The 13,792-nt window shown below is 38.6% G+C and overlaps 1 protein-coding gene across 3 annotated transcripts in view; it reads right to left on the bottom strand.

Annotated features, from left to right (window-relative positions):
- Positions 1–10,255, bottom strand: part of PPARG (peroxisome proliferator activated receptor gamma) — a 135,411-nt gene extending 125,156 nt beyond the window's left edge. The window contains exon 1 of one of the 3 annotated variants that reach the window (XM_087431523.1): positions 10,152–10,255. The gene's annotated coding sequence lies outside the window, so the exon portion shown is untranslated. Of the gene's footprint in view, positions 1–9,119; positions 9,226–9,740; positions 9,963–10,151 lie in introns of those variants that run through there. The other 2 variants (XM_087431524.1, XM_004443158.3) reach the window with 2 other exon arrangements.
- Between the last annotated feature and the right edge of the window lie 3,537 nt (positions 10,256–13,792).

The raw sequence follows: 13,792 nt of genomic DNA, 5'->3' as shown, positions 1-13,792 counted from the left end.
AATGTTCTTGTTAAATCCAGCTAACAATAATTGTAAACTCCAGGAGAGATGGAGTTTTTCTGTCTTGTTCACTGCTTTATTCTCCTTCTCTAAAACAGCTCTTGGCACTAAGTAGGAGCTCAACAGATATTTGTTGAATAAATAAATCTTCTTTAAAAAGGAGCTTCTTCTCAGTAGATTTGTTCTTTGAGGTCTCATCACATTGATTTTACCTATAAACAAATTCTAAGAGCTATAAGCTGAATTTTGTTAGCTTCATTAAGGATTAAAGCATCAGAAACAGGGGAGGCTGAAAGAAAAGAGAAATATTTAGTATCACTTCATATAAAATTTCTAAAAAGCTTTTAAAACTTTGTTTTCATTTAAGATAAAATTTATTCTAAAGACATCAAGCTGATACAGATTTTTCAAAAGAAGTCCCAAAGAAAGTGACAAGAAAAATGTAACCTGTAATCTGGGTCAAAGGCAAAACTACTTAATTTTACTTTTGGGATTTCTAGAACAATGTAACAGAAAAAAGGAAAAATTAATTCAAAGGCTATTGCTGTGTATGTGCTTTATATACACATATATACATATATATAAATGTTCCTTTACAGTGTTCACTCAGAAGTCTGATTAGAATTTGGAAAACTCTACTCACTCGCTATTTTAAATCTTGCTATTTTAAAAATTACATTATCACCAACCATATCAAGGTCTTATGATGACCACTTGTAGTCAAAGTTTACCTTCACATGCTTCTGTATCAGCTGCTATTTATGATTACAAGTTCAGCATTCTGGGAAGAGTTGGAAAACCAAATAACTCCTTCATGAGGTTATTTAATTTTAAGAAAGAAACCCACAATAAATATATTTTTTTAAAAAGAATTTAAGAGAAGGTGGCTTCAAAATAAAATAACTCTGGAAACTATCTTGAAAAAGCCCTGTTCATCAGTGTCCGCTAAACATAAAACAGAGCACAGGCCTGAAGAAATCAACAAAATCAAACCTTATGTATGGCTGAGAAAACTCAGAGGACATAACGGAGAGATGGGATTTTTTTTTTCCCTCCCAAAAAGAGGCCAGTCAAGCAAAGAATACAGGGAAGCCCCGTATGTGAAATAAAATTAAGTATGAAATAAAATTGGGTACAACAGAAAATAATTCGTGTAGTGCCTTACATTATCTTCAATGGCTTTAAAGGAATAAAATAGCTAGAGGATTCTCAATGTTTAATTTACTCTTTGCCTTGATCTTTACTGATCAGGGTCACAGACACACTAAAAAGAAGAAAGCTATAAATGTATGCTTTTAATTATAGAATTTTATACTACTGGCTAAACTTTGGAAAAGAGAAAAATATAAAAACAAACAAAAACCCCTCCATAACCTCACTATTTTAATATAACTATCATCATTTTTATATATTCCCTTCCAGACTTTTTCATATACACATGTTTATACGAGGTTGCAATCAATGGTGCACATACATTTTTTTATGCTACTTTTTTTACTTAATATTTTTCAGATTTGCTAGCAGTTTTCTAAATTGTCATTGATTATTGTCTAACATTCCACCTAGTGATTACATCATAATTTACTTAACCATTACCCTGCTGTTAAATATTTAAGTTACTTCCAAATATTCGTTCCTGTAACAATGCTTTTATGAAAGTATATATGGTTTTTCCTATATTCTCCATGTCTTTGGAAAAATCCTAGAAGTGGGGGTATAGCATCAAAGTGTGCAATATATTGCCCAACTGCTTTCTAAGCAGCCTGAACTAAATCATAGTGACATCAGAGATATTTCAGAAGTTTCTTCAATTCCTGAATCATAGAATTTTAGAATTAAAAAAAAAAAAAACCTTTCATCAACAATCACTAGGAAGGGTATATTTTCTGCTATTATTAAACTGGAACTGAGGTTTACAAATTTTTATCTTGTAAGTCTGTTTAATGTGAGTCCTCTAGGGGTGGATCATCCTCAGTGATCTTATAAATCCAGTCTTTGAAGCTGTAGTCTTGGAACTTGGGGACTCAGGATTCCTGGCAACCATTCTATGGCAAGAAGAACCAGTGACACTCCAGCTGAGATGAGCCAGCTAGCTTCTCTTGACACAAGCTTATTGACAACAACACTGAGCTTCTCCAAGTAATAAAATGCCAAACCAATAGGGCTAATTTTACAGGATGATCCCAAGAGATTCTACCAATGGGGAGAAAAGGCAAAGAATTTAACTATAGGCAAGGGTAAGGCCTACTAAAAATAATCCAAACTAAGTGCACTGACCAATGAGCTCCAGGCTATTAGATCCAATGCAGGAATCATCCTGGGTGAAGGGTTCCAAAACAGTAGACAGAATCCCCTGGAGACCTTGTTAAAACACATCCCCAGAGTTTCTGATCCAGTAGGTCTGGGGTGGGGCCTGAGATTTTGCATTTCTACCAAGTTCCCAGATGATGCTGTTGCTGCTGGTCCAAGGACCACACTTTGAGAACTACTGCCTTAGACTATTTCTTTATTCTTATTAAAATATTTATTGAGTGCCTACTAGTACTGTGCTATATGCTGGAGATAGAAAGATGAATAAAACCCAGTCAGTCCCTGCTTCAAGAAACGGATAATCTATATTTTTGTAGACACTGTACTGCTCTAGTCCTAAAAGCCAACTAATTTGGACCTTGTTGAAAATAAAGTTTAAAAATATATTATATTGCCTTTAAATAAAGCCAGGATGTTTTTAATTAGTTCCAAATGCTTTAGGAAAACATGTAGTAATCTACATTGGCAAATGCCTCAAATGCCTGGGTATTTTCTTCACTCTTCTGGATTTTATTGACATATGCAAATAATTTGTTAAAGTATCTTCTTCATTTAGATAGAATCATTAGATATACACCATTCATATGTTTGTTCTCTTTCATATACTCTACCCACTATATAAAAGAAGAGAAAGAAGTTATAAATACTTTTCCATCTACAATCAAAAACTTGGTTACACAGGTAATTATCAACTGACAGAAAAGAACAACATTTAGTAAGGTAAGACTTTGGGATTCCCTGCTTTAGATTCCGACTTCAGCCATACTGTGGAAAAACTGAATGACAAGTAAACAACATGCTTAGTCATAGGCGTGAGGGTGGCCGGTACCTAACTGTTAAACACTATCAGCTGATTCACAGAATTAATGAACTTGCTTTTGAGGTGGCTACTAAGCTTCAACTTCTAACAGAGATGTGCTGGCTTGCCATAACTATTTCCGTCAAAAAAATAAAAGAAAAAATAAAGCATGTATGAAATTTTATAATCTGTGGATCTGCCAAGGCATTAAGCATTATTTATTCTTCTTCGGCATATTTTTTTCTGACATGATTGAAAGAGTCCTCTCATTTCAATCTATTAGAAAGCTACTTTAAAAGTCTGGAAGAACGAACTCCTGAAGAGACTACATAATTTGTCTAGTTTTTCTGTCTAGTTTTCTAGTTTTCTCTGTCTAACATCACAGAGAAAATAAGAGACATAGCGAGAGGTAATATTCAGACATTTGATTACATTTACCAACTACTAACTCATAACCTTAATTTTGATAACATTTCCTAAGTAAATTGATGTTTGGGAATAACAACTTGTTTTCTTTGAAGGAAAAAATGGTTCAAGGAAGAATTACAACTTGTGCTGATTTTAAGAGAAAAATAAAGGCATGTATGGGGGAACATATCCTCTCCTATCACTACTATTTCAAATGGCTATTACCATATTCTGTTACTTGAAAGCTGGTTTACGGAGAAACCAGGATATGAATCACTTTAATTTTATTTTTCCTTCCCCTGATCCCCTCTTTCAAACTCCAAATGTGTTTCCTATTCCTTAAAGGCCTTATTTTGAGGTAGCAAGGAAACTAGGAACTAACCTCTCAAATTTTTGCTGATAGTGATTTAAAGAATCAACTTCGCTAGAAATATTGGCATTTTGAAAGTAGCCTCCAAACTTTCAAATGACAAAGACAGTTTTCAAGGTGGCATGACAGCCAGTGGGTGGGGTCAAGGTTACGGGGTTCTTTCCAGCACTTCACGTTGTACTCAGGCAGTCTGACAGGTATGTTTCCTCATTGCCTTCCCTATAAATGAAAATTTATTCCTTAAACATACAACATAAGAATATCCTCTTTCCATTCACTCTCCCAGATTCTCTCCTGAAGCAACTTACAGAGCCAGAGAGTGTTCACACCGCTAAGCGGCAACTTTAGAATTTAAAGCTTCTCTAAAATGCTATGATGTCACTGAGGAGCAAGGTAATTCTTAGAAACCAACCTTATATGTTAGGTCTATGCACAGTAACTATGCAACCTACTGACAGTGGGAGTTTACCATACAGATCTCTCACACCCCCAAAAATAGGGTATTTCCCTATTTTTCTACCTCCCTCATATATGCCTTCTCCTTATCTGCAGTAAACTGTGAAGGAATTCTCTCACCTCAGATTTATGCTAATATGAACTCTTCGCAGAAGGTCAGAAAATTTGTCTCAGTAAGCCTTATCCACACAGTATAATGCTCTTAGATGAGTCCACAAATTAAAGTCTTGTTTAAAAAATAGTGAATCAGTTAAAGCTAACAATGAATTTATTTTCTAAAATCAATGAAGTGGAATTAAAATGTTTCCTAAACAGACACTGAATCAAATTGAACTAAACTGTTATGTGGTCTAGTTTAATTCCTGACTGTAAGGTTAGAAATCTCTGTTGTAATTGATTCATGTTGCATGAATTGATTACTTCATTTTTTTCCCCCTTATATCTGAGAATTTGCAGTAGGGAAGAGAGACTCATTGCACTCTGTCTCAACAAAGATTTTCAAGTTGAGAATGGCCTGGTCACTGGAATAGCTGCAGGTACAGCAACGACTCTGAGAAAGCACAAACTGTATTATCAAGAGATGGAAGTTAACACTGCTCCCCGCTCCCCATCCCCCAAAGGGGAAGGCACACTCACTCAACTACAGGCACTGGCCTGAGCCTTTCTTTGCCCTTTTCTTCCCCATCCTTCTAATTATGTCCTATTTGGGCTTTGGAGCTCCATACTCCAAGAGCAGAGTGGGGTTCAGGCCTGGAACCAAGCCCCTCCCCTTCTTACATAGGAGACACTTCACAATAAAATGTCTTATTTAACAATTCATAAGGAGAATTTAAAATTTATTATTCGGATGATGCATGGTTAATTATATGCTTTTCCAATTACTCTTCACTAGTAAATTAGTCGCTTACTAGGAGGCACATTAATTTTTGAGCCACAAAACACTATTTTTTGGTTACAGCTTGTTATAAAGAGACCCAATTTTTACCACAAGCACTAGTCACTATTTAGTCGTTTAGCTGCAATACTAAACTGTCTTTTGATCTAAAGGATCATAGGTTTCATTATAAAACAAATTTGCTCCTGGGTGACATACATTAAGTACTCACAGAGTGCACCAAAAAATATATAAAGAATAGAGCTTTATCAAATAAAAGCACAATCTGTGCCTTCTAGACTCACGAGACATACAATATTGACACAAGAGGGTCCACATTGTATCTACACAGGACTCACAAAGATGTTATCAATAAAACAAAAATAATTATTACACTGACTTTTGTCCAAAGTCATCAGGGAATAGGAATATAATTTTAAACTGAATAATGATGATACATTTTCAGAAACATTTTATAAACTGACCACCGCACGGCAAGCATTATCTTCAGTTCATTCTTAGCAATAATCTCAAAATTAGTACTAGGATGAGGTATTAACATTTGTAAAAGAGTTACCTATGACATAGACAACCATGAAGGTTCTCTTTAAAACATCAGCTCAATTAAATTCAGAGCTAAGGTCATAATCACACCAAAAAAAAAAAGCATGAAACAATAACTGCGATACTTTTCCCACTTCACAGATGAGGAAACGAAGAGTTAGAAAGGATAAGTGACTTGCCCTAATATAATAACTGAAACAGTTAAAAATGTAAATATTCATATTCTGAATTAAATATCTATTAAAATACTGATTAAGAAAAATATTAAGAATATATAAACCTGTTTTTTAAAACAAAAAAAAATTTAAGCATATACTGGTGATAGTTGTTGTCTTAACATCTACAAAAGTTTCCCCCAAAATATGGCCTATTGTATTTGAGCTAATTTCCTTCTAAAATCTACTTAAGTATTTTAGGTATATAAAAATTAAAACAATTTTAATAAAATTTTTTAATTAAAAAAGCTTTAAAATATATACCACATAATTCCCCCAAATCTACCTCTGTATTGTGATAAAATACAAATAGTAAATTAAAAAAACCCAGGAAGATGTCAAATAATCTTCAATTTAAAATTTTTATCTAGAATGCTATGAAACTAACTGAAGCATGATATGATATGCTGGGGCTGTCTACGCTTTCAGAGATCTTACAACTGTGGAGTCAAATTAGATCAGTTTCAAAGAACCTCTGTAAGCATTTTAAATCACTGCCCTTTTTGTTGCTTTTAGGCCTTAAGAGGGAGAATAAGGAACCCTAATGTGGAGATCTGCTGGGAAAAAGAAGAAAAGCAAGCTAGAAATTTAGTTTAACAACTTTTATTTTTTTTGGTGAGGAAGATTAGTCCTGAGCTAACATCCATTGCCAATCCTTCTCTTTTTGCTGAGGAAGATTGGCCCTGGGCTAAAATCCATGCCCATCTTCCTCTACTTTATATGTGGGATGCCTGCCACAGCATGGCTTGATAAACGGTGCGTAGGTCCGTGCTCGGGATCCGAACCTGCCAACCGAAGCAAAGCACGCAAACTTAACCACTACAACACCGGGCTGACCCCAGTTTAACAATTTTTAAGGGGGAGAGCATATGTTTATGCTTACAGACTGGTGATTTAAATCAAGTTTTCTTGATTAGTGATTCAAAAACGTCCTCTACAACTATTATTTATTTAGTGGAATCCTATGAGATCAAAAACTTCTTCCAGCACATCTGCCACACCTTATAACATATATTTCCAAATTCAAGTGACAATGAATTTAGAAGAAGAAAACCCACAAATTAGAATGAACAACGTTTTCTGTTCTATCCACTGGGCATATACAGACCCTATGAAAGAAGCAAAAGTATAGGGCAGGATATATAAAACATTCGTAAAGTATTACTTTAACATTTTTTTCTTACTTCACAAAAGTCTCCTGTGATTAACAACCATTTCACAATTTGAAAACTAAATGAAATGTATTATAATACTTGTATGTTTTCACAGCAGTGCCTTTCACACAGCCTTCACGCGCATATTATCTTGATAATTAAAGTTAGTGGCAAACATCTTTATTTTCGGAGAATTACAGAAGAGAGAAGATAAATATTGTTTAGAGTCATATAACTCACTAATTAAAAGCAATCAGCCTTGACCAGTAATGTATTTCTAATTCATATTCCTAAAGTCACACTTTTTCTCCTATATAAATTTTAAATGCCATAGGAATTTTGAAATTAATATTCTTATTTTTTTAATTATAATTTATCATTTAAAAAATGTAGTTCTGAAATATACAAAGAAATGAATATTAAGGAAACTGGTCCCTTCAAAGAAAACAGTGTATTTAATTATTAAAAATACCAATGACAAAAATATTTTCTTTTTTTTTTTTTTAAAGATTTTATTTTTTTCCCCCCAAAGCCCCAGTAGGTAGTTGTATGTCATAGCTGCACATCCTTCTAGTTGCTGTATGTGGGACTCGGCCTCAGGATGGACGGAGAAGTGGTGCCTCGATGCGCACCCGGGATCCGAACCTGGGCCACCAGCATCGCAGCGCGCGCACTTAACCACCAAGCCACAGGGCCGGCCCTACAAAAATATTTTCCAAGTACTCTAAATTTAATAAAGAATATGACACAGGTGGACATCTTAGTTTTAACTTTGAAAAGAAATGATATTCTTTTAAATTTAAAAGAAAAAGCAAACCATGCCCAAAAAACTTCAGCCTGGAATTCTCCAAACCTTTATACTTCACTGATGCCGTGGTTTTACAATAGTTATCATAAAAGGTAGAAAAAACTTTGAAATATGAAAAAGAGTTGTGATTTAAAAACAAAATCACTAGTTTTTTTTCCTTCCAGTGAGTTGCAAAAGATTGACATGGCCACTAGTTGATTCTAAGATCTTTTAATTTAAGATATAAGTATCAGCAAGTGAAGTATCAAATATCACATAATTTAAATAAAGGAGAAAAATTATATGACATATACAGTAGGACAAAAATGTATGATTCTGTAACAAATTTCACTTTTTGGCTAACATGACATTAGTGTTAAAATTTGGAATATTAAAGAATACTAAGGTACGGTATTAACTGCAGAATGAAATGACTGAAAACAACACAAATGTTGTTTTAGAACTTGAACAGAATCTTTTGAAATACCACTTCAAATCCTAACTAGTAGCATCTATGAGTATTTTCTGTTAAACTTGCAAAGGAGTGAAACGTATTTCTTTAAGAGAGAAGCCACAGTGAAGGTCTCTGTCAGTCTCTATACTAAAAGAATTTTCTAAATCATCTAGCACCATTAGGTTGGTTCTGCTTTCAGTCAGCAATTGTACACTTAGCTATAGACAGGAAGACTGCCACAGAACACCTGAGATCTGTCGAAGATCTGCCCAGGTCCTTTTAAAAAGTTATTTACTGTTCTCTCAATTACTCCAGTTACAATTTTTCATGAATGATAAAAACAACTGATGTTAAAATAATGTGCTTCAAAATCAAGAATTTCTCCAGCAATAGGTTTCATAAAACTCAGTTCATCATCTTGCCTTGTTTTGTTTTCGGATGATAATTTATACAAATTAATTTCACATTTTGTCCCCAATCTTGAAAGGAAAGGAAGAAAAACTTTAGTTTCTTCATGGCAGACTACTATTTTTTGACTTTATTTCTCCTAAAATAATTGACGCTATTTTCCCAACCATTATCCTGAGACCCAGGTGAATGAGATTCTTACCGTAAAACAAAAGCACAGCAAAATAACAAGGATATAATATCATCATCATCATCTTGCAAATTTTGAACACATCACCAACACATTTCAACAAAATGCAATATACAGTGCGCCGACTCACCCAAGCGATGGGAGTTAACAAGAAGAATTTAGAAATGCAGCCTTCTGATCACCAGCAGAGGTAAAGGCCCCTTCTTTACCTAACAACTGACCTTATATAAAAGCAGCAGACAGGTTACTCCCAGTTTCTGCCTCCTTACCTTAGGCTCCTCCCCAAATACCAAGGCGTAAAGTACCACGACTACACACCCACCTTCCACCCCCTACACTGAGAGACCAGCGATTTCTGCTAAGCTACCCTACCTCTACCTGCCTCAGTTAGATTACAAAGTAGAGCAGTACTCGAGCTTGGCACGTGTAGGAGCCCACAAGACCGTAATTCTGCCTTTTCCAACACTGGGGGTATGGGAGGGGGCCGCGTTCTATCCGCCACAACCCTGGCGAACCCAGCCCACATCCCGGCCCCTCCACTCGGCCCAGGGCCAGCACAGTGCTTAAGGGTACCGAGGCCAGGTGACCCCAAGTGCGCCCCTTGCTAAACTGTCACTGCGACCCACACACACTGATCGCCACCTGGGTTCTGGCGTCCGCGGAAGACTCCATGGCCGCGGGACGGACACGCACCGTATTCCGCGCTTCAGCCCCCGAGTTCCCCTCCAGCAGCTCCCCGACGCCTACGCACCTCCGTCGGGGACTCAGAGGTCCCGGTTCTCTCGAATCCCCACCCAGGCGCTCCCCCGGGGGGCCTGTCCGGGGAGCGCGGGACGCGCGGGCTCGGGTCCCTCGGTGGGGGACCGCCGCTCTCTGACGCGCGTCTCCGGGCAGTCCGTGCCCTCCACCGCCTGGCGTGCTCGCTTACGCCGGGACGTCTGCTCGGGGCGCGACCCTCCCTGGGACCTGTCAGCCTCGGCGCCCCCACCATGACCCCTCTGACCACGGCCCCTCAGCCAGAGACCCTGTCAGTCCGGGTCCCCTCAGCCCGCGCGAGCCCTCAGCGCCGACCCCCCTCCGTAACGGACCGCTGCGCGCGCGCCCTCCCTCCAGGGCCCCTCAGCCCGCATCCCCGAGCGCCCCCGGGCACGCCGACTCTGACCTGCGGCGGCGGCGGCGGCGGCGGCGGCGGCGGCGTGGCGCCCCACTCCGGTGTCCCAGCGGCCGACCCGAGCGCCCCAGGCGGCGGCTCCCGCGCGGGCTCCGACTGAGGTGGGCCCCGCCTGCCCGTGGCCGAGCCGGGCCGGGCGCGGGCGCGGGCGCGGGCGCGGGGGCGGCGGGCGCGCGGGGAGAGCGGCCCTGGGCCGGCCGCCCTGGCGCACAGTAGGGCTCGTGGCCGCTGTGGCTACTTTTCCTCGAGCGCCTTCTGTGCGCCCGGCCTCGTTTGTTCTCGCAGCCACCGCTGGGAGGCGGCTCAGAAGTGGTCCCATTTTACAGAGGAGGGACCCGAACGAAGCTCAGAAAGATGCCCACGGTCTCGTCAAGGTCGAGCCCGAGGTGTGGGATCCCGGAGCCCGTCCTCCATCTCTAGGCCACTGTGTCTCGTCCTTCGCACAGTGGTCTTTTCAAGCTGTTCTTTTCGATCACATTCTTAAAAAAAAAAAAATTAAAGCGTATTTAGGGTCACCTGGTTTTTATCTGATAACCTAATGATGATGAACACTTTCAGCGCCCCCCCCCGTAGCATTTGTACTTCACACCGGTATTCATTAGTCACTTAAAGTGACAGAATTTTAGTTTTAATCATTAAAACTTTCTTAAACTTTTTAATCATTAAAGCATTTCTTAAACTCATTAACAGAATTTCTTGAATTCTTTAGCAGTGGTTCTTACACTGAGCGACCCAGAAACCTGGGGCGGAGGTGGGGCGGGACGTGGGGCGTGGGAATCTCAAGTTTTGGAGTTTGAGAAGTTTGGGGGGCATGCTGCCTCGTAAAGGTACTGGGTAGACTGAGGGCAGCTTCTTTTCCTGACGCTCTCTCCATCATGACCCGTCCAAAGTGAGTTGACAGATGCCCAGTCAGAAAGCCTCTGTTCTTCTGGCCTTGGGGCGTTCCTTTCTTTCTCTTCTTCCAGTCCCATTTGCTGAACATCCTGTTCTTCCTGCGGAAGGCAAAGATGAATCAAGTCCCTGACTTCAAGAAGTTTATTAATGACTTGACCAGGATGCTCTCCAGTCCTTTAGTATCTTAATTTGTTGGGAATGCTTGGTTCTTTTCCCTCTAGTGCAGAAGGTCTTCATTTGTAGTTTGAAGTAAATTTTCAGAGGATGAGTATCACCTCCCAGAAGGTTCAGAGTTTAAATCAAGAGATTCATGTCCTTCCACTCCATCCCCTAAAATCAGAAGTTAAGAGCCACAGCTCTATAGGGCCTCAAAGAAGACCATTTTATTGACCACTGAAAAATCTCATTTCTTTGCCTGCCATTTAGGTAATCAGGTTGACATGGCTCAACATTCTACACCCAGGCATAGAACTGCTGCATGCATCCTACTTCTTGATCATTCCAGAGTTTCAATCTGGTTTTTTTTGTAACCACTTTATTGAGATATAATTTACAAAATCTAAAATTTAAATACCATACATTTGAAATGTACAATTCAATGATTTTTAGTTTATTAAAAGAGTTGTGCCACCATTACCATAATCTAATTTTAGAACATTTTCATCACCACCAAAAGAAACCTCCTACTCATTAGCAGTCATTCCCCCTAACCCTAGGCAACCACTAATTTATTTCTGTTTCTGTAGATTTACCTGTTCTGGACATTTTATACAAATGGAATCAGACCATACAAGGTCTTTTGTGACTAGCTTCTTTCACTTAGCATAATGTTTTTGAGGCTCATCCGTATTGTAACATGTATCAGTATTTCATTCCTTTTTATGGCCAATTAATATTCTATTTTATGGATATATCACATTTTGTTTATTTATTCATCAGTCGAATATTTGGGTTATTTTCACTTTTTGGCTATTAGGAATAACATTGCTATGAACAGTTATGTACAAGGTTTTGTGTAGACATATTTTTCATTTCTCTTGGGTATATAGCTAGGAGCAGAATTGGTGGATCATATGTTAACTCTATGCTTAACTTTTTGAGGAACTGCCAGCCTGTTTTCCAAAGCAGCTGCACCATTTTACATTCCCATCCACAGTGTATGAGGGTTCCAATTTCTCCACATCCTTGTCTCCACTTGTTATTGTCTATCTTTTTTATTTTAGCCAACCTAATGGGTGTGAAGTAGTTTTGATTTGCGTTTCCCTAAAGACTAATCATACAAGAATATTTTCATGTGCTTATTGGCTATTTGTGCATCCTCTTTGAAGAAAAGTCTATTTAAATCCTTTGCCCATTTTTAAATTGGGTTATTTGTCTTTTATTGTTAAATTGTAAGAGTTATTTATATATTCTATATACAAGCCCCTTATCAGATATGTAATTTCCAAATATTTTCTTCCATCCTGTAAGTTGCCTTTTTACTTTCTTGATGGCATCATTTGAAGCACAAGGGTTTTAATTTTTATGAAATCCAATTCATCTATTTTTTCTTTTGGTGTCATATCAGTGCCTAATCCAAAGCTATAAAAATTTACTCCAGGGGCCAGCCTGGTGGCACAAGTGGTTAAGTGTGTGCGCTCTGCTGCGGCAGCCTGGGGATCGCCGGTTTGGATCCCGGAAGCGCACCGACGCACTGCTTGGCAAGCCATGCTGTGGCAGCATCCCATATAAAGTGGAGGAAGATGGGCATGGATGTTAGCCCAGGGCCAGTCTTCCTCAGCCAAACAAAAAGAAGAGGATTGGCAGATGTTAGCATAGGGCTGATCTCCTCACAAAAAAAAAAAAAAAAATTTACTCCAAAGTTTTCTTCTAAGAGTTTTATAGGTTTAGCTCTTAAGTTTAGGTCTGTTATCTATTTTGAATTAAACTATGTGTATGGTGTGAGGTAGGGCCAATCTGCTTTTGATGGGGAAATTCCCATAATTTAATGACATTGACGAATGAGAACCCCACCACAGTGAACTCATAACTGGTGCAACATTTTAGAGTTGTTCTGAATACTTTCTATACTCCCTCTAGGTAAAAAAGTTTTGTGATTTTTAATTTTTTTTTTATTTTTATTTTTTATTTTTTTCCCCCAAAGCCCCAGTAGATAGTTGTATGTCATAGCTGCACATCCTTCTGGTTGCTGTATGTGGGACACCGCCTCAGCATGGCCAGAGAAGCAGTGCGTCGGTGCGTGCCCAGGATCCGAAGCCGGGCTGCCAGCAGCAGAGCGCGCGCACTTAACCGCTGAGCCACGGGGCCAGCCCAGTTTTGTGATTTTTAAAGGCGATTTATAATTAGCAAAGCCTATAAATGTAAGAAGTTAAGCAATAGAAATAGAAATAGCATAAATCTGTTTTTTAAACTATTGGTCTTGATCCATTAGTGGGTATGTAATCAATTTAGTGGGTCATAACCAACATTTATTTTTTTAAGTCAAAAAAAACCAGAACAGAATAGAAGAGAACAGAAACTATCAAAACAAACATCCGGAATTAAAGAAAGTGTTGTTTCATAATTTTTGTGTTATATATGTGTGTGTGTGTTTGTGTGTACCAGGAGTTGGCATAAAATGTGTTTCTTACTGTGGGCCACATTTTAAAGAGTTGGAAAAACACTGTATAAACTACAGTTGCAGAATTCTTTCATTCCACAAACATTTATTGAGTGCTTATTTTGTGCCAGGCCCTCTG

This window comes from Ceratotherium simum, chromosome 5, assembly GCF_057802395.1.
Source record: "Ceratotherium simum simum isolate JZ-2026a chromosome 5, ASM5780239v1, whole genome shotgun sequence".
Taxonomy (NCBI): Eukaryota; Metazoa; Chordata; class Mammalia; order Perissodactyla; family Rhinocerotidae; genus Ceratotherium; species Ceratotherium simum.
Note: the sequence above shows the minus strand (reverse complement) of the source record. Positions and strands in the feature narration are given on the sequence as shown.